This window comes from Lissotriton helveticus, chromosome 10 (assembly GCF_964261635.1).
Source record: "Lissotriton helveticus chromosome 10, aLisHel1.1, whole genome shotgun sequence".
In the NCBI taxonomy this organism is placed as follows: Eukaryota; Metazoa; Chordata; class Amphibia; order Caudata; family Salamandridae; genus Lissotriton; species Lissotriton helveticus.
In genome coordinates this window covers 795,177,360-795,204,680 of record NC_136071.1, presented here as the reverse complement: position 1 = coordinate 795,204,680, position 27,321 = coordinate 795,177,360, and the positions used below count along the sequence as shown (strand labels likewise).

General features: G+C 46.7%; 1 protein-coding gene across 2 annotated transcripts in view; it reads left to right on the top strand.

Annotated features, from left to right (window-relative positions):
- The first annotated feature begins 21,282 nt into the window (after positions 1–21,282).
- The window catches only part of JCAD (junctional cadherin 5 associated), a 408,227-nt gene continuing 402,188 nt past the window's right edge, over positions 21,283–27,321 (top strand). Inside the window, exon 1 of one of the 2 annotated variants that reach the window (XM_078663385.1) lies at positions 21,283–21,753. The gene's annotated coding sequence lies outside the window, so the exon portion shown is untranslated. Of the gene's footprint in view, positions 21,757–27,321 lie in introns of both variants that reach the window. The other variant, XM_078663386.1, reaches the window with a different exon arrangement.

Sequence of the window (27,321 nt, the reverse complement as noted above, 5' to 3'; positions counted from 1 at the left end):
GCACGGACCAGGGCCGAGTGCAACAGGAAGTCACCGTGGGGAATCCCGAAGCGGTCAATGAGTTCCTGAAAGGGCAAGAGTACCCCAGCCTCATAAAGATCCCCCACCAACTGCAACCCCGCGTCCTCCCAGTCCGCCAAACGTGACCAATCGCCGCCATGGGGCAAAGCCGTCAACATCCCCAACGGTATTTCAGGCGCATATGGTATCCGCAATTGTCCCCGGGCGTGAGCCCGGTTCCAACATAGGCGAAGGGTCTTTTCCTCCAACGTCAGATCCTGCAAGGTCAAGCGTTGGCGTAGAGCTATGAAGGATAGGACATGTCTGGCCATCCCCACACCTCTCCTGTCCTCCGGGCCACGGAATTCCCTGGCAATCTCCTGGGTGAGGGTCTGTAGCTGCGCCGCCAGATAGTATTTCTCAAAATCCGGCACCGCGAGTCCCCCCTCGGCTTTCGGCCTCATCAGGGTCCTAAGGGCCACTCTGCGGCGGCCCGAGCCCCAGAGGAAGCCGACTATCATCGACCGGAGGAGCCTAAATGTGGCTGGCGGGATCCAAACCGGTAGCGCCCGGAAATAGTACAGCAGCCGAGGAAGAGCCACCATTTTGAGGAGAGCGACCCGCCCCGCCAACGAAAGCGGTAGCGTAGCCCAGAAGTCCATATTCCCCCGTAGAGCTCGACTGCATCTGGTAATGTTTCCGTCTAGGAGGTCAGATGGATCATGATAGATGTACACTCCCAGGTACCTGAAGCAGTCAGGTTCCCATCTAAGCTCTCTATTAAGGACCGGACTAGGGGTGCCTCTGCGAACCGGGAAAAGGCATGTCTTGGCCCAATTCACTCGTAGGCCTGAGACCACCCCAAACGCCGTGAGCGCCGTCTCAGCTCCATGTAAGGCCTCGACTGGGTCCTCAAGGAAGAGCAGCAGGTCGTCGGCATATAACGAAACGTGGTGCGGGCCCGAAGGTGTCCAGAACCCACTGTAATGCGCCCCCGAACGGAGTAGCAATGCGAGGGGCTCCACCGCTAGCGCGAAGAGAAGTGGGGATAACGAACAGCCCTGTCTCGTGCCCCTTTCCACCGGGTACTGCGAGGAGATTAACGGACCCGCCCGAACCATGGCCGATGCGGAGGTATATAAGACCGCGGTCCACTTGATGAAGCCCTCGCCGAGACCGAATCGCCGCAACACAGCGTGTAGGTAGTCCCATTCCAGGCTATCAAACGCCTTCTCTAAGTCCACCGATAGGACCACCGGGCACGGGGCATCCACCAGCGGGTCCCCCAGCAAGCGGAATAACCTACGGATGTTCATCGTTGTGTTGCGCCTGGGGATGAACCCAGCCTGGTCCTCATGCACCAGGGAGGTCATGTGGCCCAGCAGTCTTGAGGCCAAGATGCTGCTCAGAATCTTATAATCGACCGTCAGCATCGATAAAGGACGGTAGGACGCCGGATCGGTCGAGTCCCGCCCCGGCTTGAGGAGGGGAACCACCAGGGCCTCGCGCATCGAGCCAGGCAGTCGGCCAAGCCTCTTCGCCTCTTTATAAACAGTCACCAGTCTTGGAGCCAAGAGGTCGGCATAGGCCGCATAAAATTCCACAGGAAGACCGTCCAGGCCTGGGGTCTTATTCCGCGCCATCTTCTTAATGGCGCTGCGGACCTCCCCTATTTCAATATCGGACCCCAGGGCTTTCGCCACGTCAGGCTCCACCACTGGGAGCTCCAGGGGTCTCAGATAGTCCTCGAGAAGGTCAGGGTCATTGGCAGCACGACTGCGATACAACTGGTCATAGTAGTGCCGGTAGCAGCCTAAAATCTCCGGTTGAGTGTGCACCATGGTCCCGTTCGCCATGCGCATGGACGTCGTCAGGGAGGTCTGGCGCGTAGGGTTAGCCAGCCATGCCAGCAATGCGCTCGATCTATCCCCTTCTGCAAGGGACCGAACCGCATAGGCCTTGTAGTCGAAGCAGCGCAGCCGCTCAACCTCAGCCGCCACCGCCTCCCTTGCCTCCGCCGTGCGTCCCTGGAGTTCAGGGTGCCCGGGGCGGCGGAGTTCCAACTCACGGAGCCTCCGATCAGCCACGTCCAAGTCATCAAGGATAACCCGCCTCACCCCTACCTTCTTGGAGATGCAATAACCCCTCACCACCACCTTAAAAGCGTCCCATTCCAGTGCCCTCGAGCTCGCAGAGCCCCCATTGGACGCGAAGTACTCCTCGATCTTATCACCTAAGTCCGCTCTGAATACAGTGTCCTCGAGGATCTCAGGGCGTAACTTCCAGGTGGGCACCGCCGGCGCCCCTGGAAACCAGCGAAGGGCCAGCAGGAGGGGATTATGGTCCGAAACGGTCCTAGTCAAGTATTCGGAACGGACGGCCGCCGAAACCAGTTCAGTCGAGCCAAGAAACCCGTCCAGCCGAACGTGCAACTCGTGAAGACCCGAAAAGTAGGAGTAATCTCTAGCCTCAGGGTGTTGCGCTCTCCAAATATCCGTCAGACCCCACCGTGTCTGCCAGTCCCTACGGCCCTTGGCCACACGGCGGACCGGAGAATCAGGAAGGGGCGGGTGTGAACGATCGGTCTCCACATCCACTACCGAATTAAAGTCCCCACCGAGCAGGAGGGGCCCCGTGAAAAAGTGGGCCAGCGAGCCCGATAACCTAGAAAGGAAGGCAATCTGGTCCATGTTAGGTGCATAAACACAGCAAACGTTCAGGGCCCTCCCCCCCAGAGTACCCGAGATGGCTACGTAGCGCCCCTCTGGATCTACCACTGAGTTTGTGACCTGGAAGGGAACCCCAGCCCTAATCCAGATTAGCGCCCCCCTGGCATACGCTGAGTACGACGTATTGAAGACCTGCCCCCTCCATCTGCGCTGTAGCGCCGCCCCCTCCGCCATGGTCAAATGGGTCTCCTGCAGCAGCGCCATTTGATTCCCCTACGCACTAAATAAGCGTGGACTTTGTGCCGCCTAGACATGGTATGAAGCCCCCGCACGTTCCAAGTAATACACTTCACATTAGCAACGTCAGCCATTGTCCCATACTGTTCGTGCAAAGTCTCCCCATCTGGGTCGCAACAAAAAGCAAACAACAATCCCCCCAGCACTGATGGCGGTCATTTCCCCCAACCGGAACTCAACAACTCTTACATTAACCAAACCCCTGCCCACCCTCCCCAGAACAGGACCCAAATAATTCCATCTAGTTCCCATCCAAACCAAGCCCTCAGAAAACCCTTCGCCCAAACTAATCCTACGGTCGCCACCGTGGGAAGGCCTTAAGGGCCGGGTGCGGGCTGGGTGGTGGCAGTGGGCCCTCGATGCCCTGGCTACCAGGACTAAAGCAAGCCCCAATCAGCAACGGAAACCCTTGGGGCAAAGGCAAGGCACCCCACCCTCCGCTTCTCCGAGGACCATGCTGAACCATCGGCTCCCGCCACCCCCGCTACGGGCCCCCACCCAAAAGGATGCAGCTCACCCCGTCAACCTTGTCCATCAAGAATGTCCTCAGCCGATTTTGGCGTGACCTCCGGTGTGCCGGTGCTATCTGCCACCGAGTCCTCCGAGTCCGTCAATGCCCCCTCGTCACCAGGGTTCTCCTCTTCCGCGATGGTATCATCTCGTGAACCAGACAACGCAGACAGCACCTCCAGTACCCCCTTCCGCTCCGTCGATGTCTCCGCAGTAGAAGGGCCGCCCGACCGGCCCCGGCGACCCCGCACCCTCGTGGATCGCCGTCGCCGTCCCGGCTCCGCCGTTGGCTGAGATGCGGAGGCGAAGCCATCTTTCCCAGCTCTATAAAGTTCAAGCCAATTACAGGCATCCTCCGGGGTATCAAAAAATTGAGTCTTGTCATCGACAATGACGCGGAGCCGTGCAGGAAATAGGAGCGAGTATTGGATGCCCTCGCTCCGAAGCTCGCGCTTGACCGCCAAGAATGAAAACCGCCTGCGTTGGGTTTCATAAGTGTAGTCCGGGAAGATGTTCACCTGGCTGTTCTCCACCTTGAAGGGGCCATTATGTCTAGCGGCATTGAGAATGAGGTCTCTGTCTCGAAAATGGAGGAGGCGCGCCACCACCGGGCGCGGCGCACGGCCTTGTTGCGGAGGCCTTGCTGGGACTCTATGAGCTCGTTCAAGGGTATAGAAAGAGGATAGGCCCTCCGGGGCCACCGTGTCTCGGAGCCAGGCCTCCAAGTAGGCCACCATGTCGCCATCCTCGATCTTCTCCGGCAGGCCCACCACGCGGATGTTGTTGCGCCTGTTACGGCCTTCCGCATCCTCCGCTCGCTGCTCCAGGGCAGAAATCCGGGTTAGGGCATCTTTCATTGCCGCGGCCAAGGTGCGCTGCGCCGGCTCCAAGGTCTTCACCGAGCCCTCCACCTCTTTGACCCTGTCCGACAGCTTGCCATGATCCGCCCGGAGGAGGCCCAGGCTCGTCGCCACCTGGGCAATGTCCTGCTGAAGGGCCGAGCGTGTGGTCGCAATCGCCTCCAGGACGCGATCAAACTGTTGCTGCAGCGGCGCGCCACCGGCACTCCCCGGGTTTCCATGGCCTTCCTTGTCCGTGGTCTCCGAGTCAGAGGCCGCCGGGGTGGCCCCCTTGGCCCCCCTCGGCTTCCCCATGCCGCGGGAAGCGCACAGTGTGAACTCAGAGGAGGGTGCCACCAAGTGCGGGCGCCGACTATAACTCCCCCGAATGCAGGCCCTCGGGGTGAGGGCCGGTGTTCCTCCTCTCCAGGGCCAGGCAGGTCTCCTCAGTTTCGGCTCGCGCCACCCCCGTGTCGTCTGAGGGCGCCGAGGAGGAGGCGAAGACACTCGGCGCCAGGCCGGGTAGGCCCGTCCGGCTGACGAGGATCCGGAACGAGGGCCACCCACACCACCAAAGACTTTTTGGCGCCAGGGGGTTGTGCTTCCCATGGGATCGGGTCAAACGGGGGATGCAGCCAAGCGCCACGTCGGGGGTCGGCACCTCCGTCAGGCCCCCCAGGCGTCCGTGTGCCGGGGTCCACTATGGTAGGGGCCTCCGACCGCCCGGGCGCAGTTACCAATATCAGAGTCTCAGCAGGGCAAAGTCCAGCTCCTTACACTCCAGGAAAACACAAGAGCGGAGGGCACGCCATGACCAGCGACGTTCTCCCAGGCCAATGGTCCCGTCTAAGGGGACAAAGGGGTCCGGGCGCCATATTGGGTCGTTCTCCGCGGGACCACAAACTTCAAGTTTCGGGCGGATCACCACCCGTCCAGGCTGTGCCAGGCGTCCCAGCAGGGTCCAGCGGGTCCGAACAACGATTTGCGGGGGCTAGGGTGCCCCGCAGCCTCCGATTAACAGGATAATCCCGGGCTCAGTCCCGGAGCCGAGCTCTCAGGCGACCATCGCCATCGGCGCCCAAGCCACGCCCCCCTCAATATCTTCCATGTTCTATACACATATCAAATCAACTTAGACATGACGCTTTGGCCATTTTCCATATTATACATTACATACAATCTCATAGGTACCAACCTCTTGGCACAGTTTTGTTGCAAGACATCTCTTTTAAGGATCTCATTCCTTTACCCATTCACTTCTAAAATCTCACATAACTTGCTTTACCTCTCAACTGGAAGCCACTAGGCATCACCACTCACTTTTTAGGTTCGCGTTCTAGTCTTCCGCTACCCGAAAGGTGTTTTTTTTTGCTTTCTTCACGTTGCTTGGCGGGATTAAGTAGCAAGGTTGCAGTTTGCCTCTCATCCCGCTGAGCACAGGATGCTACCCGGACACTGCTTGAATCTCCTAACACTTGTATCTACAAGTAAGTCTTGGAACAGATTCATTTCCCACAATGTTTTTAAAGCGCAGTTCCCGTTTTTGGTAGTTTGAATATAAGTTCAAGATTACACAATCCTCGTTAAAATACAAGCCTTCCTTCCGGCATGACCTTAATTGGCCATATCCGTATCTTCACCGTTAGGAGACCGTTATACATACCTCCTATTTTTCCACACTATTTACATTACCTTTAAGCTTGCCTAGCGAGGGGTTTCCTACTCGGGGTCACCGCGACTTTACGTATTGGTATCTACCGAATTATGCACGTTTTAGGATTTACGTATATGGCCCCGAGACAGCACGGCTCCTGTTTTAGTATTTTCACCTGTGCACACCCCTCTTCAACGGCTAATTAAGTGACTGATAGGAGACCGTTATACACACCCCCTATTTTTCCACATTATATACATTATCTTTGAGCTTGCCTAGCAAGGGGTTCCCTACTCGGGGTCACCTCGGCCTTACATACTGGTATTTACCAGATGTATGCACGTTTTAGGAATTGCTCATATGGGACCGAGGAATCTATGACATAATATCGACAGACACAATATCTACATACAAAAATATCGACACAAAAATATCGAAATCAAAAATATCGGAGTCATATCTTCATAAAGGTAAGTACAAAAATATCGAAAAATTAATATCGTAGTACAAAAATATCGAAATTAAAAATATCGTTTTTTAAAATGTATTAATAATAATGTAAAAATAATTTTAAAATACATATAATTTAACAAATATTAAATAAAAACATTAAAACATAATTAAAAAATTAAAACTAATACATATACATTTAAAATAAATTAAAAACGTAATAATGTAATGTAATTTAATTTTTTTTAATTTCATTTAATTTATTTAAATTAAATTTTAATTTATTTTATTTTTACCCTGTACGCCTGTACCCCAAAAACCCAAAACTGACCCTGAACCCTAAAAATACCCCTGTACCCCAAAAACCCTAAACGGACCCTGAACCCTAAAAATACCCCTTTACCCAAGAACTGAAAACTGACCCTGAACCCTAAAAATACCCCTTTACCCAAAAACTGAAAACTGACCCTGAACCCTAAAAATACCCCTTTACCCAAAAACTGAAAACTGACCCTGAACCCTAAAAATACCCCTTTAACCAAAAACTGAAAACTGACCCTGAACCCTAAAAATACCCCTTTACCCAAAAACTGAAAACTGACCCTGAACCCTAAAAATACCCCTTTACCCGAAAACTGACCCTGAACCCTAAAAATACCCCTTTACCCAAGAACTGAAAACTGACCCTGAACCCTAAAAATACTCCTTTACCCAAAATAATTAACATTATTTAATTACCAATCAATTATTAATTAACAATAACAATAAGGTAAATATATTAGCACATTAGCTATAATTAATTTAATTTACTAATTAATATTATTTTTCCCCATTAATTAATTAACAATATCAAAAAATTATATATATAAAAAAATTACTCTAATTAATGTAATTAACTAATTAATATTAATTAATTACCAATTAATTATTAATTAAAAATATGTACAACATTATATTAATTAATTAACTAACTAATATTAATTAATTACCAATTAATTATTAATTAAAAAATATGTACAAAATTATATTAATTAATTAACTAATTAATATTAATTAATTACCAATTAATTATTAATTAAAAATATTTACAAACATATATTAATTAATTAATTATTATTAAATTACTTCCCACCCTATTCCCCTATAAACCCACAACCCGCTCTGATACTAAAACGCAAAATGTAAACAAATTTACAAATTTTCAAACATACATTACAAAACATGTTTAACAAACATATAAACAACATAATAAAATACATAACACTAAACAAAATTTCGATATTAGTAACATTCGATATTAGTAACATACATACCTTAAAAAAACGATATTCTGTCTGTCGATATTTTGGACATCGATATTCTTTACTATCGAAATTAAAACATCGATATTATTGTATATCGATATTTTAATTTCGATATTTTGTCTCACTACCGGGACCGAGACAGCACAGCTCCCGTTTTTTTTGTTTTAACTGCGCACACCCATCTTAACTGCTAATGCAATTGACCAAAAGGTCGCTGCCTCAGTATACTATGATTTTCAATTTTCCCGTAGATTTTTATACTGGCTGCTTAATAATTTTTTCCGATTTGGACTAAACTGCACATGACCGACTTGGACACACAGGCGGTCTCATAGGCTTGAGGTTTGTTTAACACATACACTTACACTGGTCAGTTCTTAACGCACTAGTGGGTGCCATGACTCCCATTTACACCATTTCTTTCCATACTAGGCTTCTACCACATGCTCGCAAACGGACACACCACGTTGAACATGATCTATGATATAATTTACCCTGGCAAGACATTTATTGATTCAGCACTTGGTAAGCTGGCCTAGTAGGAGAATTAGATTTTTAAATATTTTTTATCAGCAAGCACTGACACCTCGGTGATTTGATTCAACCTTGGGTCCTCTGGGGCCCAACTCACTGGCCCGCGGAAATGGGTGCTACCCCGACCGCAGTGCAATCGGCACGCAATTTAGGGATAATAATCGATGATGAGTTGTCCATGAGGACACACACAGCCAAAATTGCCTCCACATGCTTTCTCATCCTTAAATGGCTGAGAAAAATATTATGGCAACTGCCAGATGGGGCTCAGAGGACTGTCATACAGTCCCTAATTACGTCAAGAATAGACTATGGCAACGTCCTATTTTTAGGAGTTACAAATAGCGCTTTGAACCAGTTGCAAGTAGTCCAGAACTCCGCGGCCAGAATGCTTCTTAATCTCCCAGGACGCGCATGGATGACAGGTCATCTTAAAAAACTACACTGGTTGAGAGTAACCAGCAGAGTAAAATTCAAAGCATTGTGCTATATGCACAGGATTAGCTCAGGAACAGCCCCGGAGTATCTATGCAAAATGGTACAGAAATACTTGCCTACGCATAATTTACGCTCAATAAACCAAGCCAAATTCATCGTGCCCAGGGTAAAAAGGGCTAGACTAGGAGGTCGCTCTTTTTCCTTTATAGCACCGGCACTGTGGAATTCACTCCCCCTCCACCTACGGCTTGAACCCTGCTATCTACGCTTCCGCAAGGGAGTGAAATCTTGGCTGTTTGACCAATAAGTGTCCTCTGCTTTCTTACCAGTAATTCGGATCCAGGGCGCCGGGAAACCCTCAGGGTAGCTGTTGCGCCATACAAATGCAATAAAATAAATAAATAACCGGTTTTGCCATCAAGCACTGACACCTGGGTGCTTTAACTCAACCTTGGGTCCTAACCGGTTTTGTTGGCCTTTTTGCTCTTTCTCTTCAATTTTCACTCTCAAACATTACTTCCCTTTTTCTCCCTTCATTGCACTTTCTCCACTCTGAATTTCTTTCGCATTTCTTCACATCTGAGCGACTCACTATCCCCTTCCTTCCTTTCTTCCTTTCTCCCTGTCTGCGCTCACGTTTACTCTCTCTATATAGTTACACATCCATGACTGTGGTCTTCAGGTTTGCGTAATTTTAAAATACATATATATTGTATGCTATTACAGCCCCGAAGATGCCCATGTGTTGGCGAAACGCGTTGGCTGTTCCCAAGCGTATTTTAAATAAAGACGCACAAAGACCTCAACCAACGACTACCAATTGTCTTTCTACTGTGTGCATATTACATTGCTTTACTTTTTACTAATTAATATTGCTTCTCATCCACCTTCTGTGCATGTTTTGATTGGTGATCAAGGGCAGCGGTTCATTTGAGGTGGGCAATATCATTACTCAACATGACTAATCTAGGTAGTGCAGTCTCTTATTACCTGGCTGCTTTCCCGTTTTCTGTATGTGATAATAATGGATCTCTTTTAAATGAACAGTATACATTGCGGACGTAACTAGGCAACAAAGTATGTAATTACAAACAAAAAAACTGTAGACTCATGACTCTGAGTGTTCAGTGGATTTATTTATTTCAGCTTCAGGGGTTGGGTGCGATATTAGCAATTCTGACCTGAGTTAGTGTGGACATTTCATAACCAGAAGTGTTTCGGCGTGTATGCCTGGTACAGCGTGCCTCCTGCATAGATGTGCCACTGAGGCTAGAGCCCTCTTCGCTCTCAGGTGGCAGAATGTTGGGGACACAGAGGTTGTGGGTCTCTATATTGTTAAGAGCTGTGGTCACTTGAACTAGCCCATGTCATTCTGTATGTTTACAGTTCTTCTTGCTACTGACAATCGGTTTATGGAATGGGTGAAGGCATCAAAGAGTGCCAGGTACTGCCTGTGCCTCTATCTTTGCACACAGTGCTATTTCTCGATGACATCAATCCTCCGGTCTTACCCTTTCTTCAATAGTTGCATAGAGCTTGGCATTCTTAGCAGATGCCTATTGACAGTCCTGATTTGTTTGGTTTGCAGGCACTGTACAGAGATGATGGACTTCTCCAGGGCACAAAACACAGGACAACTCTGCAATGTTGTCTGACACATTCTCATTGTGGGCTGTTGCTGGTTGGCCTCTATGCTGTCTGTGTGTCCTGCCCACAGATGTTGTTGTGTCCCTGATTTGGGATTGTCCGTCATCACTGTCCACAAAGTCTGGTAGTGGTGCAACGGTTGCTGTCCTAGGAGTTGGAGTGTTGGGCATAGGAGTTTGTAATGGGCTGTCCTCCATTTCCACATGTGTGTCAGTAGCTTCTTCAGCCTCAGTTGTTTCTGACAGGTCCTGGATGTGATCTGTGGAAATGCACGTATATAGTTAGTGAAAATAAATGGCTAATGTCTGTTCACTACATTGTTGTAACTGTGCCTCATGTGTTTGTGACATGTTTGTGATGTACAGATCTGTGTGGTGTAGCCATAAGAACACAGTGCAGCATGCAACTTTAGTGTACTACAACTCCCATGATGCATTGTCAAGGTGGGGCTATCGTCTCAATGGAGTTATTTATGCTGTGATGTTTTATTTGGAGATTTCAAACATTATGTTATGTTAAGTAAGTAACATACTTACAGGACTTACCCTAGCTGGTGTCTCCAGGATTGGAGGTTTCAATGTCTGACACTCCCAGCACACTTTCTGGTTCCTGAGTCCCCTCGATAACTATCTCCATGGGAGTGGGTGTTTTGAGGGTCCACCATCTGTGCCTCTGGGATGGTTCTCTGTGTGGCACCAAGGGAGTACAAGTTGTCCAAGATGCCATGCTATATCTTGTTCTGTGTTGTGGCCACACCCTGTATTTCTGAACTGCCTGGTCTGACATCTTCATTTTGCATTCAGAATACGACTTTTCCAAATTTGCGATTTCCTAATTGCATTTGCAAATCCGTAGGAGTCGCTATTAGTAGAATCGGTGGTTACATACATCTCATTTAGCGATTACCTAATAGCGACTTCTACAGATACGCAATGCGGAAATTGCAAATCCTAAATTTTGTACATATGGCCCTTTCGGAATAGTCAGATGGGTTTAGAGCTCAGTTGGTATCACCTTCTGTGATAGAACATTGTAAGTATTCTACTTTAAAGAGTTTGATGTAGTTTTAGTTGTTTTGATGCTGTAATTTGTGTTGGAATTTAAAGCGTGTAGCAAAATTCATGCCAATATGCACTAAAATTTATTTCTAAGCTCCACTGAAGTAGTCATTGTACAATTCTCCTAAAATACTTAATTACCACTTGTATGGCACAATAACAGTGCCATATAATTGCTAGGTTTGAGACCTGGGATATTTCAAACCTTTGGATTTATATTTTTTCCATACCTTTTCAATTTTGAATTAGTAATAGTGATGTTTTTATATAATTAAAATGAGAGTAATTATACTACAAATGTTTCTAATTTTCTTTTATTGCATGTTGTGTACACTATTAAATATAAAATTATAGTGTTTACATTACCTGAGGAGTGCTTTGAACTTGAGTTTACACACTAGTGTTTCTGATCCAAAAGTCTAGTTACAGAAGCTATGGGTACCGCATAATGCCATGCTCATGTGCTGATGGGTGTAAGCAGGTAATAATGGTTGCCCATTCTGTAGAACAACTTTGGCGCTGATTGGGTTACTCACACTGCTACTACTTGCATTGGGCTACTATACCCATTACCTTTGCTAAGTTTAGATTGAGACATTGTTTTAGTCTTTCTTGAAAGAATGTGGCTTAGTAGCAGGCTATTAATTGATAACCTTTTTCTCAAATGGTGTATTATTATTTTGTTTGCAGACTTACCTGATTCTGCAGTTCATTACCACTTTTATGTTCACTTAACCTTGTTCAGGAAACCATCAGCTACAACTGGTACTTTTAAAGGTAAATATTAACCTTATTAATAGATTTTACTCTGGATCTTTATCAGTATTAATATAATGCTGCTTACTGCCTTCTTCTCTTGTTATTCCCACTGAAAGGAGTTATCAGTGTATCTAATTTGAGAATAGTTGCAAGTCTTTCTACGTCTTTGGCTTCAATCTCCCCCTAGCACTTTACTCCACCCAATCAGTGTTTAGTAATGGTTGATGTATATAGAGGTTTCTGCAATCATGCATTTTTTGGGGGGTAAAGTTTTATATAGCGCTACTCAGACCCGAAGGTATCAGAGTGCTTTACATGAGCATCAGTTATGTTACAGACGGACACATTCATTTTTGTTAGGCACGGGGAGATCAAGATATTTGCCCAGAATCACAGAGTGTTGAGCGCCCCTGCCGGGACTCGAACCCGGCTCCAAGATCAACCGCCCTAGCCGTTAGGCCACATTCTCTCCCCTTTCTTTGTTCCATTTACTGAGATGGAACATTTGTGAGTATTGCATGTCATATATTGTTGAACTTAAGTTTTCACTGTTATTTGAGGAACTGAAGTAATCTTAATATTGCTACTGTCATTATAACTTTTTATATGTACTTTTTATTTTGCTTTTTTGCTTTTCTTGTCATTTGTGTTAACCAATTATGTCCCTGTTTATCGTCTAATTCAGTGGTTCTTAACAAATGGTCAGGTGAGTGACCCCTTTGGGTCCAGGAAGCCTACTCAGGGGGCCGCAACTGCAATAAATTGTATCTAAATAAAGAAGCAAAATGTACAATTAAAATGTCTAAAACATTCTGTAAATGTGAAGGAATTTGAAATTGGTTTCTAAAAGTTAAGTTAGTATCCTAAGTTAGATTGATTCATGGGAGCAGTGCAAATACATCAACCAGAATATAGTATGGATGATGAGGGGCCTCAGTTAAATTTAGAAAAACTTCAACATTTGAATCAGAATTAAAATGTAGATTTTTAAAATATTTGAACTAAATAAAGTAGTTAATCGAATGTATATTTGTTTGATGAATGCTTGTTTCTTCATTTTTTATGTATTGTTTTGCGGCTCAAATTATCGAAAATGCTTAAGCCGAGGACCCTGGCTTTCAGTAATTACTGAGTGAGGGTCCCGAATTCCAATAATGATTCAGTGGGGGTCCCGGATTGCAGTAATGGTTAAGTGGGTGTCCACAGAAGACAAAAGGTTAAGACCTAATGGTCCAATCTGTCAAACTGGTGATATTTTACACAATGAAGTAGCAATTTATTTCAGATAGTTTATGCTGTGAAACATGTTGGCAGAAGGGCAGAAAATCTTCAGTTGTTAAGTAAGGATGAGCGTAACCTGTGTAATTTGCTGTCGCATAATTATGGGAAATTACAGCAAAATTACGTGGAATACCCTGCATTTAGCACTATTTTCTTAGCTCAAAATGCTCCCTTGTGTCCAAAATGAACCCAATGATGCATTTTCCACTAAGAAAATAGCGCAAAATGCAGTAGAACAGGAAAAGCAGCAGGCGTTTTTGCTCTGCTCCAAATTACACACACGGGTGTAATCACCATTTTCTGTAATTTCAGGTCACAAGAGTAATGCAAAATTACCGAAATTACACGGACTACTCTGGTAAAGATGCATGTATATTGTTTGGGAGGATTAGTGACAGAAGCTCTCTTTCCGACGGCTGTGCTGTCAAGTCACACCTAGGACAGTGAGCAGCAAAGGCGTCCAGTGGCAAAGGATGTTCCTAGGTGTTTCTAGAAGTCCCAAGAGGGAGCAGCTCAAGTCTGCATTAACACCGGCTGTTATTAGGTGTGCCTTAATTAAAAAGAGCAGCTTCAAGTTATTACAATGCAGCTGTAAAGTAACTGGAATGTAAATACCAAAAATAATAATAAATGTGGCAGTACTTATATTAGCAAGACTGGATTTACTCTTTCTATAAAAGTAATATATTTAAGAAGTACAACAATCAGCAACATAGAAGGTCTACAGTGGCGCATAAAAACAACAACTTTTAAGAAGGGCCAGAGTGGCACACAGAGGCAGCAATGTAGAAGATGAAGAAGAATGGTGGATAGCACAAGTGATATAGATGGACAGCAGTGGCACTTTCAACCAGCAACATTCATGAAAGACCACAATGGCACATACAGCCAGTGACAAAGAAGAATCACTATAATGCCATATAGACTTTATTAGGGGGTATGCTCACAATGAAACAAAGCCAGACAATTCAGTTTGAGGAATGAAGTGGGAAACTAAGAGAAGTAATGACACAGCTCTGAAAAGTGTGTGAATGCTAGATAATATGTCTCTGATATTTTTTATGTGTGCTTTTTCCACACCCAAAAACATTTTCTTTGAAAATAACACATGACCAATAATATTGAGCATTTGCATATTTTACTTTTAGCTCATGCTGTGAGTAAACATTTACTCATAATATAAAACATGTTGCTCTTAGAGAGGAAAGCCTACTTTTAAAGACGGCACCTAGCTACACCAAAGAGTCCTTGCCACATGCTGAAAACAATGCATCTCATGCACTACAATAGATGCGCTGTTTAGTAGGCTAAACCATACAATACACTGTCAATAGAATGAGAAGTGGCATGTTTACTCCGTTGGGGAACTGTAATTAAATGTTTTTATACAGTGGTGAAAAAAGTTCTGTCAGACAGTTGTGCTCTGAAGCCAGAGATAAAACGTTATAGGTCATACATAGAGTGGGATACTTAAATTATAGATTATGTAGGTAAATAAATGCCTCTACTCAAGTAAACGTGTGTTGTGTGCTAAATGCCACATACAGCTGGTCACCTATCAGGTGTTGGTTTTTCCTCTGTATTCCTTTTTTACGGTCGGTAAGTGTTGATTGTGTATGCCTGCCACACTTCCACAGAAAGTCAAATGACTATGAACGATGTAGCGCCCTAGTGTTTCGCGGGTCTCGGCTGAGACCCGGAAGCACCCACACACTATGTAGCACCTTCTGGCCAGGCATGGCCAGAAGGAGATCAATAAATGGCCGGAGGTCGCTCGTGGCTTCCGGTCCAAGAGACTATTCACAAAGCGTGGTGTCATTATTTAGCTGCTCTGCGTAGGCCATCCCTGTGTGACCCCTCACTCCCTTACACTGGCGACGAAGGTGGCGACTTTTGCCTTGTGGAACCCAGGATCAGACGGAGGAGTGAGGAATCACCGCCGGCGCCGCTTTACTGCGTGGCCGCCGGTTTACACGTGGGGCCGAAGGAAGGAGGTGGTACCTGTTTCGGTGGCGGCCGCTGTGTCTGCCTTCACCGGTAAGCAGCGTGTGGTGAGCTGCATGAGGGACCAGCAGGCAAGGAACTCCAGGGAAGCGGGAGACACAGCGATCGGCGGACCGAGCGAGCAACAGGCCCGGCTGCAAGGCCGTGTAGCGGGCGCATGCGCAGTGCGTGCGAAGCTGGCCCTGACGAGGAAGACACGTGACGAGGCCTTCCACGGGGCGTTGAAGCGGCAGCTCCGGTGAATGGAGAAGAGGTACTCTGAATGCTCTGTACTAGCGTGTGAAGCCAGCGAGCAGCGGACAAGGGCGATCGAAGTGATCGTAGAGGCTGGAAAACAAAGAACTGGGAAAAGCCTGTGAAATCAAGCATTGGCAAATGCAAGTGTAGGACCTGGTGTTGCACTGCATTACGGATAGTGGTGATTGGCAATTGAAAAATATAAAGAAAATAAGCGAAGCTAAGAAAGGGTAAAGGGAACAAGCATAGACACATGCAATAAAGTCACAGTGTGTAAGCAGCAGAAGAAGGTTACCGCGCCAGAGCACAGCCACAGTAACAATGTCTGTTGTCCAAGGCAATGCAGCGCAAGGGGGAACACAGCAAGCAGCAGCACCCCAAGCAGCAGCCCCGGCACAGGCGGCAGGACCAGCAGCAGGACCAATGGTCCAACAGTCGCCACACTCGCAGATTAATCCCATACCACCGTTAAGTGCACTAATTGACCCAGGGACGGCGGCACCAAGGTGGACGGTGTGGCTAAGTCGACTGAACAATTACTTCACCGCCACAAGGGAAAAGGACAACGAGGTGAAAAGGTCTTTGCTTCTGCATTTTGGTGGGAATGAGCTCTACAAATTATTCACGCACTTGCCAAACACGGGGGTAGCAACGGATTATGATGCGGCAGTACAAGCATTAAATGCACATTTTGACCCTCAGTTAAATCCCCATTATGAACGTTTCAAGTTCAGGCAGTCAAGACAGCGAGATGGAGAAACGATGGACGCCTTCCATGCGAGGTTGAGGGAGCTAATAAGTACATGTCCCGATGACGATCAAACAAAAGAAGTAACGGCGCAGTTGATTCAAGGCTGCAAGAACAAACACCTCAGGACACTAATACTGAGACAACCCCGAATAACACTGGACGAAATATAAATGTTAGCCAGGTCTCACGAGCTGTCCGATGCGCGAGCCACAGCGATGGAGGCGGCCATAAACCCAACAGCAAACACTGAGGTCACAATAAAGACGGAAAGGGTGGATGCAGTGCGGAGCAGTGGCCGAGGAGGACGAGGAAGATGGCCAACCAGGACGCCACACCGCACGCCATGCGGATCCTGTGGATATGAAGAACACAACCAAGATGGCTGCCCAGCACGAGGCAAGGCATGCGCCAAGTGCGGAGGACTAAACCATTTTGCCAGTGTCTGCAGGAGTAGTGCGAGAGGAAACTTTCGAGGACACGGAACAGCAGGAAGAAAAACACAGACGAAAGCAGTCAGACAACTGGCCCTAGAAGAAGCTCACCACTTGAAAGGGGCTAGAACACAAGCCCGCTACCCACAGCGGCTGGACGATTCATCGACCGAGGATGAAGACAAATGCTACTACGTCTCGTTCGTGAGCGAACTCAAGAGAAGACGGAGACCGCAACCGAAATGTCAGATTCAAATTGATGGATCGACAGTCACTGGAGTCATAGACACAGGAGCCACGATCAATGTGATGGGCATTCAGCATTACAAGGCGCTACAACCTAGGCCACAACTAGTGCCATCGAAAGCTCGAATCCTGACGTATGGCAGCAAGACACCCCTGCCTTTGCGAGGGAAAATGACTGTACAAGTCAGAGCAGAGGATCAGGAGCTAACGACCACGTTTCATGTTATAGACAGAGAGGCAGATTTGCTGGTCGGAAGTCACACAGCTGAAGACCTCAAGCTAATTGCTTTCGCTAATGCAGTTAAGGCACTGCATACGGAGGAAATTCTACAAATGTTTCCGTCATTGTTTCAAGGTCTGGGAACCATTAAAAGACCACCAGTCAAACTACACATTGACAAGGCCATACAGCCCATAGCACTGAGACATCGGAGAATCCCGTTTCATCTTCGATCAGCAGTTGAGCAGGAACTGAGGAAGTTAGAGGAACAAGGTGTGATAGAGAAGGTGACGGGGCCAACGCCATGGGTTTCACCGATGGTGATTGCTGAGAAACCCCGGCAGCCAGGCCAAATACGGATATGCATCGACATGCGGATGCCCAACAAGGCGATCAAAAGGGAGAGGCATCTCACGCCCACAGTAGATGATATTTTAACGGACCTGAACGGAGCCCAGTGGTTCTCCAAACTAGACTTAAATGCGGGCTACCATCAGCTGAAATTGGCCGAAGAGAGCCGCTATATCACGACGTTCTCTACGCATTTAGGTCTAAGAAGATATAAGAGACTAAACTTCGGAATAACCTCGGCTGCGGAAATCTTTCAGAACGCGATCAAGGAAATCTTGTCAGGACTGCCGGGAGTACTAAACGTCAGTGATGACATACTGATCCACGCAAAGACAAGTGAGGAGCACCATCGAAGATTGAAAGCCACGCTTAGGAGATTGTCAGACTTTGGAGTCACACTCCACAAAGAGAAATGCCAGTACTTTAAGCAGTCCATAGAGTTTTTCGGATATGTCTTTGACTCGGAGGGAGTCAGGGTAGACCCCCGATAATCGTCTGCCATCAAGTGTGCTCCAGCCCCCACTACAGCGTCGGAAGTGCGAAGCTTCATGGGCATGGCGCAATACTGTGCCCATTTCATACCTCAGCTGGCCACCATAGCGGAACCCCTGAGAAATCTGACGAAAAAAGAGAATCCCTGGCAGTGGTCCCAGGCGCAAGCCGAAGCGTTTGACAAGGTGAAGGCAGCGCTACTAGACAGTACAACAATGGCGTATTTTGACACAGCGAGACAGACAGAAATACTGGTGGATGCCAGCCCGGTAGGTCTGGGGGCGCTCCTAACGCAGGAGGCGGAACCGGGAGTGTGGGTCCCCTTAGCGTTTGCCAGTAAAGCCCTTACTGCCACGGAGGCCAGATACTCACAGATCGAGAGAGAAGCGTTAGCGGTGAAATGGGCCTGCAATCACTTCCATCTGTACATAACGGGCCATCCGTTCCGGATGGTCACCGATCCTCAGCCACTAATACCATTGTTTAAAGGAACAGCTCCACATCCCCCGCCTCGGATTGAGAGATGGGCCATCCAGGTCCAACACTATCAAATGGACCTCGTCTATTGACCAGGGGCGAAAAACCCAGCGGACTTCCTGCCAAGACATCCCCCGGGTGAAACCTGTGTAGTGATGGATCAGGAAGCATTAACAGAAGAATTTGTGGACATGGTTTCTCAACTATCATGCCCTCAAGCGCTAGCAGCAGATGTTATTGTAGCCCAATATGACAATGATGCCGTAGTAACAAGAGTAAAGGAAGCAATAGAAACTGGGTCATGGGAGAACTTCTTGCGCAACGTCAGTGGCTGGAATGACGCAGACCGCGCACGCCTGTCGCAGTTTTGGAAGATACACAACGAGCTCAGCAAAGCTGGTAATGGATTAATACTTCGAGGGTCAAGAGTAGTTATCCCTATCAGTTTACAAGATCAGGCAACCGTGCTAGCTCATGAAGGTCATCAAGGAACGAGAAGAATGAAGGCACCGATGCGGGCGAAAGTGTGGTTTCCCAACATGGATGAGAAAGTCGACATTGTAGTACGAAACTGCCGAGCGTGTCAGCTCACTAGTCTACCGGAGACACCAGCACCGGTTATCACGGAGGACCCGTCTCCGTCACCCTGGACATGGCTCAGCCTGGATTTTGGCAGCTTCCCGGATGGGAGAGTGACAGTAGTCTTGATAGACAGCTATACTAAATACCCGGTAGTGGAAGTAGCATCATCTACCAGTTTCGCAAATGTACAACCGATACTCAGCAAAGTCTTTGCTATGTTCGGAATTCCTCAGTTGATCAAAACAGACAATGGGCCGCCGTTCCAAGGTAGTGACTTCAGGGAATTCCTGCACAGCCTGGGAGTAAAGCACCACAGAGTCACGCCTCAATGGCCTCAGGCCAACGGTGAGGCGGAAAGGTTTATGAGGACTGTCAACAAGACCCTAAGAATAGCCATGGCTGAGGGGGCAGACCCGGAAAAGGCACTCCAGCACTTCCTGAGGGAGTACAGAAGCACTCCGCACAGCACCACGCAAAGATCCCCCTGGTCCTTAATGTTTGCGGGACCCCGACGAGATCTACTGCCGATGGCGGATAGCTGGGCACCTGAACCATATGTGCCCGCGGCCACCCAGGAAAGGAGAAAGAAGACCAACGATCGGGCGAGCCGACGGAGGCGAGCAAGAGAAAGAAAACTAGGCCCTGGAGATGCTGTATTGATACAAACACAGAGACCGGGAGGAAAATTCCGGACCCCGTATGAACCAGAACCATGGACCATCAAAGCGACCAAAGGCACAGCTGTGACCGCACAGAGAAATGGAGAAGAGGTGACCAGGAATGTGTCATGGTTCAAACGCATCCCTCCTGAGACGGATTCCATGGGAGTTGACGCCAGGTCAACCCTTGAAGTTGCGAGCCAGTCAGAAGACACAGGTAATCCCGACGCTGAGGGTGGGCCTGAGATCACCCCACCATCTCCGGCAAGAAGAGAACCGGAGCCCTCGACGGTTCGGGGTCAGGGTCGTCACAACCTAAGGCCGAATCCAAGACCAAGTCAGCGACTGGCCGACTTCGCATGTTGACTGTGTGAAAGCTCCCGGAACAATTACCAACTTGGGAAGGGATGTAGCCCCTCTAGTGTTTCGCGGGTCTCGGCTGAGACCCGGAAGCACCCACACACTATGTAGCACCTTCTGGCCAGGCGTGGCCAGAAGTAGATAAATAAACGGCCGGAGGTCCCTCGTGGCTTCCGGTCCAAGAGACTATTCACAGAACGTGGTGTCATTATTTAGCTGCTCTGCGTAGGCCATCCCTGTGTGACCCCTCACTCCCTTACAAACCATATCTTTGCTTTGTAAATTTGGTCTCAATATGATTCAGAAACTTCATTGAGAGTACCACTTTCTATTTCTGTCGACCAATGAACATAAAAACAACTACTGTTTCAATTCTCAGTACTGGTATTGTGGATCTTTGAGGCATTTGTTTACATGTATTTGTAAATCCACGCAGGCTTGGAACTAGGGGTTTGTAAAGTGTTTACGACAGGAGTAGTCTTGCAGATATTTAGCCTGCAATTAGTTCCTTAAATCTCATTCTTTTCCTATGTTTATGCCCTATCATAATTTTTTCCCCTACAAACTGACAGTGTTTCCTCGGGAGTACAAGATTGTGCTAGTTCCCAGATCGAGGGGGACCCGGTGAGATTGTTGATGTCTCCTTATAAGATTCTCCCTTTCAGAGAGTCAAATAGTGCGGATGATAACACTGCTAGAAGGAAAGACAGATAACTGGACTACTCCCGGGGTAGTGATAAGGAGGTAGATTAGTCATTGAACAGTTCTTGAAGAGTTTGCAAGATTCCACCCACACTTGTCTGAATCCAGCGTTTGATCGCCTTCCTGCCACAGTTTCCTGCCAGGAATGTTTTCTCCCTGGAAAACGTGTCTTTCCGCACTCTCTTCATTGGGGGGCCGGAGTGCGTAGTGGGAGGGCTGCCGCGGAAATCCACCTAGGCGGGCACAGCCTAGAGCAACGTGAAACAACAGACATTGCTCTAAAAATGAGCTATAATTTGGAAGACTACAAATTAACTGTACCCAAATCAATGCCTCACCCCCTCGAAGGAACCCGCGGAGTGCGCCCCCAGCTGCAGCGACCTTGTTTGCGAAAAGATTAACATTTGAAGGTCATTTTTCCCGGTTGAAGCACCATAACAAGAATGTTTTTAATCCGGCGGTTAAGCTAATTCACATGACGAAAAACTCCGGAGAAGCGATAATGTGGAAAGATTCCGCCGGATTGCTGATCAGGCGTGGCCGTGCCTAGAAAGGCCGTTTCAGCCTTTATTTATTACGATATTTGAAAGACACCTGTGCGGAAATCAGGAAGCAAGCGCCCTCCCTAAAACTTCCAGGCAGCGCGAGCTCTCTGGAGGCTGGCGGAGGCGGGGAGCTCGCGCTCCCAGTTCCTGCACTAGGCATGCTCAGTCTCAGCGGGAGCTCAGGCTGGGCTCTATCACCACACTGAGAGGCAGCCGCGGGACGGGCAGATGCACGAGGACGCACGGCAGCCGCCTGGTGGTAAGCCGTTAACCCCTTCTACTTCTCGCACGCCTCTGATGGGCAGCGGTGGCTAGTTTCCGAGCTGTGGGATGCGTGTTGTTTTTTCTTTCGCTGCATTGCTCTGCTTTAAGGGCATTCACAGGGTACGAAATGGCAGTTATCAGCTGCGTTTCGCATCGCGCCGTTTGTGTTTATTTTCTTCTTTGTAATTGTGAGACGTACAGTGACAACCTGCACAGCCCAGGAAGGGTGCAGTGGACAGCGGTATCGCTGAGAGGAATAGGGCAGCCTTGTTTAGGGGGCGCGCCTCTTTTTGTTCACGAAAAGAAGTATAACAAGTGTCCGTGCATGTGAAGAGAGTTTGGTGCAAGCTCCCATGCCTGCCAGAGTTGTCTCTGCATGTATTGCATCAGTACCCTCACTCCTCTCCAACCCTCTGCTCTCGCACACGGTTATTGCGGTGCATAGCCTCATGCATTGCACTGTATTGTATTGTGATTACATTTATATAGTGCTTACTACTGTTGCAATCTTCTTGTGTGAAACATTGCAGCGTGATCCATCCCAGTGAGGGCAGGGCAGCAGTGCATGACTGAACGCTTCATCAAACACAATGGTGCCACACAAAAGTACATGGGTTCACAAAGACGATTTGTCTTCGAAGTTCAAACTGTACTTTTTTTTCACAGGAAAAGTATTTCTGTGATGTGAGCCCCTCCCAGAACTGGGCTTCTGTATTTGAAGCTGGCCCTTGTGGAGCTAATGTGCGTTTTTATTGCCTCTTTGTTTATAGTTAACTGTTTTATGCAAACAGATCAGACGCGCATTTCAAAGTTGGGAAATACTTTGGGGACATTGAGAATTGATGACAGGCAAGTACTCATGAAATCCAGGGGTGTGGTAGTGAGCATTCACCTTGCGTTCAGGAGCTGCGTCGGATTTTCAACAAAGCTGCTTTCCAATAGTAAGCTTCATTTAAATTAAATATATGTACATTTACCTTACATTCATATCCTAAAAATCTGGTGTGGATGCCTGTCTTGTGGACCTACACTGGATTATTCTGCCAGTAGGAACTGTGGCTACCACACCAGTTGGCTAAATTCAGTGACGTATCCCTTTTTGTGATAATTTACCAGTGTAAGAGAAGAAGGTACTTTAAGGGAGGGATGATAGCAATTCCAGTGTGTGAGCACATGGCAGTCTCCGACTGACAGAAGCCATTTGCTTTCCTTTAGTAGGTTCTGGTTGGAACAGAAGGCCTTGCAAATCTTTTTAATCCGATTTCTGTTTAGAGCTCTGCCCAGCACAGGGGCTTATTCTCCAAGTGTCCTCCTGGAGCACAGGAACAACGCGTACTGAGGAAGTGTCCCAAAATGACACAACTTGGCGCGGTGTCGTGCAGTGGAGGACTCTACGGCGTCAAAGTTCATTATAGACTGCAGTTACAAGAGGACATAAGCTAGGAGTCCTGGATTGGAAAATATAGTGTGTTTGGCAGAATTAATATCAGTAGGATGTCTGCTTCGCAAGCCCGTCCTTCAGACGGCCAACTACTAATAGCCACACATGCTATTGGTAGAAACAGTAAAATTACTATTGGCTGGTAGCTACTTACAGTAGTACGCCGTAGATGTCTCACTAGCCTGGAAACCCATTTTTTATATAGATCAGTTGTTAACATTAACATTGACCTCCATCCTTCTCTTCTACTGACCGCCCACACACAGCCTCTCCAGTAACTCCTCAAACTGCCTCCACAGCCTGCAGGTGAGCTATTCATTATTGCAACCTCTGCATCTAACTTTTAGGTTTAGAGGGAAAAACGCCTATGGATTATTGGGCTGCCTGTGACTGCCATCTGTGATGCGTTTTGCCATTGTATTTTCAAGACATTGTGTCCATGTGTGTAGTGTTTCAATGGACTCAATACATGTAGCATTCTGGCAACCTATTGCTAAGCTTTTACGGATTGGACTTTAGTGGCAGAACATGCTTGTACATTTGTGTAATATACTATTCTGCATCGATTGTTATTTTGTAACTACTCACGCTATGCATTGCGGTGACAAAATATAATCAGACACTTGGTTGTACATTACGTTTTGCGACAACTGGTGCACCAGAGAGTAGTTATGGAATTGCACAACATCTGTATATTTCAATAATGCCGGAAGGAAGTAACCCCAGCCCTAATTTTTTCTGAAGGTCGGTAGAATGATTGCCATTAAATTGAGTGATAGAAAAACCTCTTATTTACAGAGCTTACAAATCAGAAACGTGTTGCGAAGCAGCACTATATAAAACAAGCATTAGCAAAGCCAAAAGGTGTCTCTTACAAGAGATACTGATGATGTTAATGTTTACTTAGCTATGTTGTAAAGCAACATAGACAACAGAAGGAGCGCATGTGGGGGGCAACACACAATGGCTGGAGAGTGGGTGGGGGTCTACATATACAACAGAGGATGGTCGGAATGGGTGGGACAAGCAGACGGACAGTGGTGGGCTGGAGAGAGGGGATGGGAGCAAACGCATGGACAACAAATGATAGGAGGGATGTACTAGGGGCTAGCAGACAGACACCAGAGGGTGACAGGAAGATGATGGGGTAATCAGATGGACAGCAGAGGATTGGCTGGAGGAGTGCAGGAGGGTGACGTAGATTGCTTAAACACAAAACAAAGTAGCCACTTAAAAAAATGAGCAGTTAAAGGACACAAGTAATGTATCCATGCTTCAGGGGAGGGATAAACTCAGGAAGAGGAAGGAAGCCTATGGCAGATGACCAAGAGAAGCAAGCAAATGAGAGTGACAATGAAGCCAACAAATGGTAAGCAATGGACAGTGTCTGAGCCCACTATTAGAAGACAAAAGTCAAACTAGAGACAACGCATGTACTGTGTTGGATGGGAGACCTAAAATTAAGTTTTTATTATGAGTGCACCTGCTGCATCATTCTCACTCATGCGGATTGACCGACACAGAACAGTTAGCATGCCTCTGCATCTCGGGCAATCACTATCACTGCCGAAATTCAGGAAGGACCTCAAGACCTGGCTCTTAACCTGAACCGCAGACGGTTGTCTCCACCACCCCCACCCCCACCCAGCGCCTTGAGACCCTCACAGGTGCGTAGTTGCGCTTTAAAAGAACACTGATTGACTGATTATGTTTCATGAAAATCTTCATTTATACTTTTTAAAACAATATCTCCACAGAGAAATTCAGCACCCACTTTAAACGTGGTAGTATTCCATTTTCTTTTTTTACCTCAAAGGCACACCTAAGGCCAGATTCACAAAGATAAGTTTGGATTTGTAGATCACTCACGTGTAGCTCTACAATTACACGTTGGTGTAAATCTGTACTTCTTTTATGTTTACCATTTCCGTGTATAGTTTTACTCCCAGGTGTTGACTTAAAAGCTTCCGCCCCCTTATGAGGGGTGAGGGGAGACTTCTGCGACTGTATTTATATATGAAAGTTCATGTTAGCAACTTTTCTTCTTTTTGTGGCGATCTCCTCCACCGGGATTGAAATCTCCCTATTGCAAAACACAGGGAAGTTTTATTTATCTTTATTTAAACAGAAATCAAATTAATGTAAAATAAAAATGGAACATACATTTTAAACAAATAATGTGAACCTAGAACTACTTACAGAAAAATATATAACCCATTACCTCCTAAAATTAACCTGGTATTAATTTATTAATTCATTTTTAAAATATAATTTTTTAACAATTCTCTAAAAGTACAATCATCCACCCTCACTGCATTTGTATGTAATTTGTAACAAACATGGTTATAAGTTATGGTTTTAATTTTTTTATCGTTTTAAACTAAGTTAAAATGTAATTTCATTTATTCCAATTTTATGTCTATTGTTACATTAAAAATATAATTTTGAATTAGCGATTATACTCTTATATGGCTTTGTGTTCTATATCAGCACTTCCCTACTTATACTCCTTCTTTCCCTAGACCCCACCTATTTTGTAGTAATTCCCCTTTTCCCACCACTCCCCCTTGTCCCTCTCACATTTAATACTAAATCCTACACTTATGTGTGTGATCATCTCAGCCACCAGGGCGCAGCACTAGGCACCGAAAGTAATGGATAAGCAGAGGTGGAAATCTCTGGTCTTGGGTTTGTGAATTGCATTTTGTAGTATGTGAAGTAGTACTTCTGGAGTTCTGCTTTACCTATTCCTCAATGTCTTTGGTGATAGGGTGTTTACATTAGCCTACTAGGCAAAAAGGTTAAGCAGTAATCAAAGAGACAGGCATACACAATCAGTGTGTTTAGAATGATTAAACTCCTTCTTCAAGGAGATCCTTAAAACTTTAGTTGTGAGGTGGCAGGCAGCAGCTGCTCGTGGAGCAGCGGGTATCTGTGCCTCAATGAAATAGTGCTGGCCACTGTCAAGCGTGGTGCACACCAGTGACGTAACAGGGGGCCTCCCGTGCTCCATGGGGGCCCCTCCGGCACTGTCCACAGGTGGGCATGAGAGCTCCTGTCTGGGCCTGGAGTGTGGAGGGCTGGCTCCCTCCATGCATGCACTTAGCAGGGGGGCTCCCTCAAGTTTCGATATGCCACTGGTGCACACACTGATGATGTGAGCCTGGGCAGACGATTGCTGCCTTTTTTGTCATATTTTGTAATGTTGCCCTTAACGCTGCCTTGGTGTACATGCATAAACGAACGCTTTGCACCAGTTTATGCATTTGGGGTTTAAAAACGTAATTCAGATAGTCCTGGAAGAAGTGCATAGAGCAATAGTAGTGTGATTACAGAGCTCTGTATACACTCCATGATAGGTATGTATGTTATGAGGTTGGAAGTGAATAAGGAGAGTGATTGTGCTCCTTCCCTGCATTCAAATTCCATTTCATTATTAAAATTATGCATTTTTTACTGTGATCACAAAGCCTTTTTCATAAACCGACTTTAGATGTGATATACACAACAGTTTAACCATAGACCTACTACCTTGTCTATCATTTAGGATAGTAGTAGTTATCTCCCTGCCAGAATGTAGGTACTGTAGTTTCAACAACGACATCTACAGAACAGCAATTCAGCTTTACAACCTGCCGGCTCCTAAATGGTATTTAGCTTCGAATTGATAGGTCATACTGCAAACGTCTACTTAAAAAACTAAACTTCGTATGCAGTGTTTTCACAAGGTACATTCTTATTTTGATTAATCAAAATGTATTTCATTCTGTATAAATGTGGATAGTGGAAGCCATAAGTAGATAGAGCAGATGGGCGGATCATTGTCTTGAAAATGTGTCCAGGCATGTCCAGTGCTCTACTCATTTCTTCCCACTAGGCTGAAACATCTGGAAGCAAGTAAGAGTAGCAGGTGGTGTTTGTTTGGACGGCAGCACAATTTATTATGCTTCTGCTGTTCATGAGAATATAACACTACAAATAGAAAGATGAGGAGTATATTGCATGTTGCCACCCGCTTGAAACCCCCCTGACTTCTATTCGTTTATTCTTATTTCCTGTTTGGAAGTGGGAAATAGGGCAGATGTGTTTTGAAAAGCACCAGTGCTTTGCTGGTGCTGA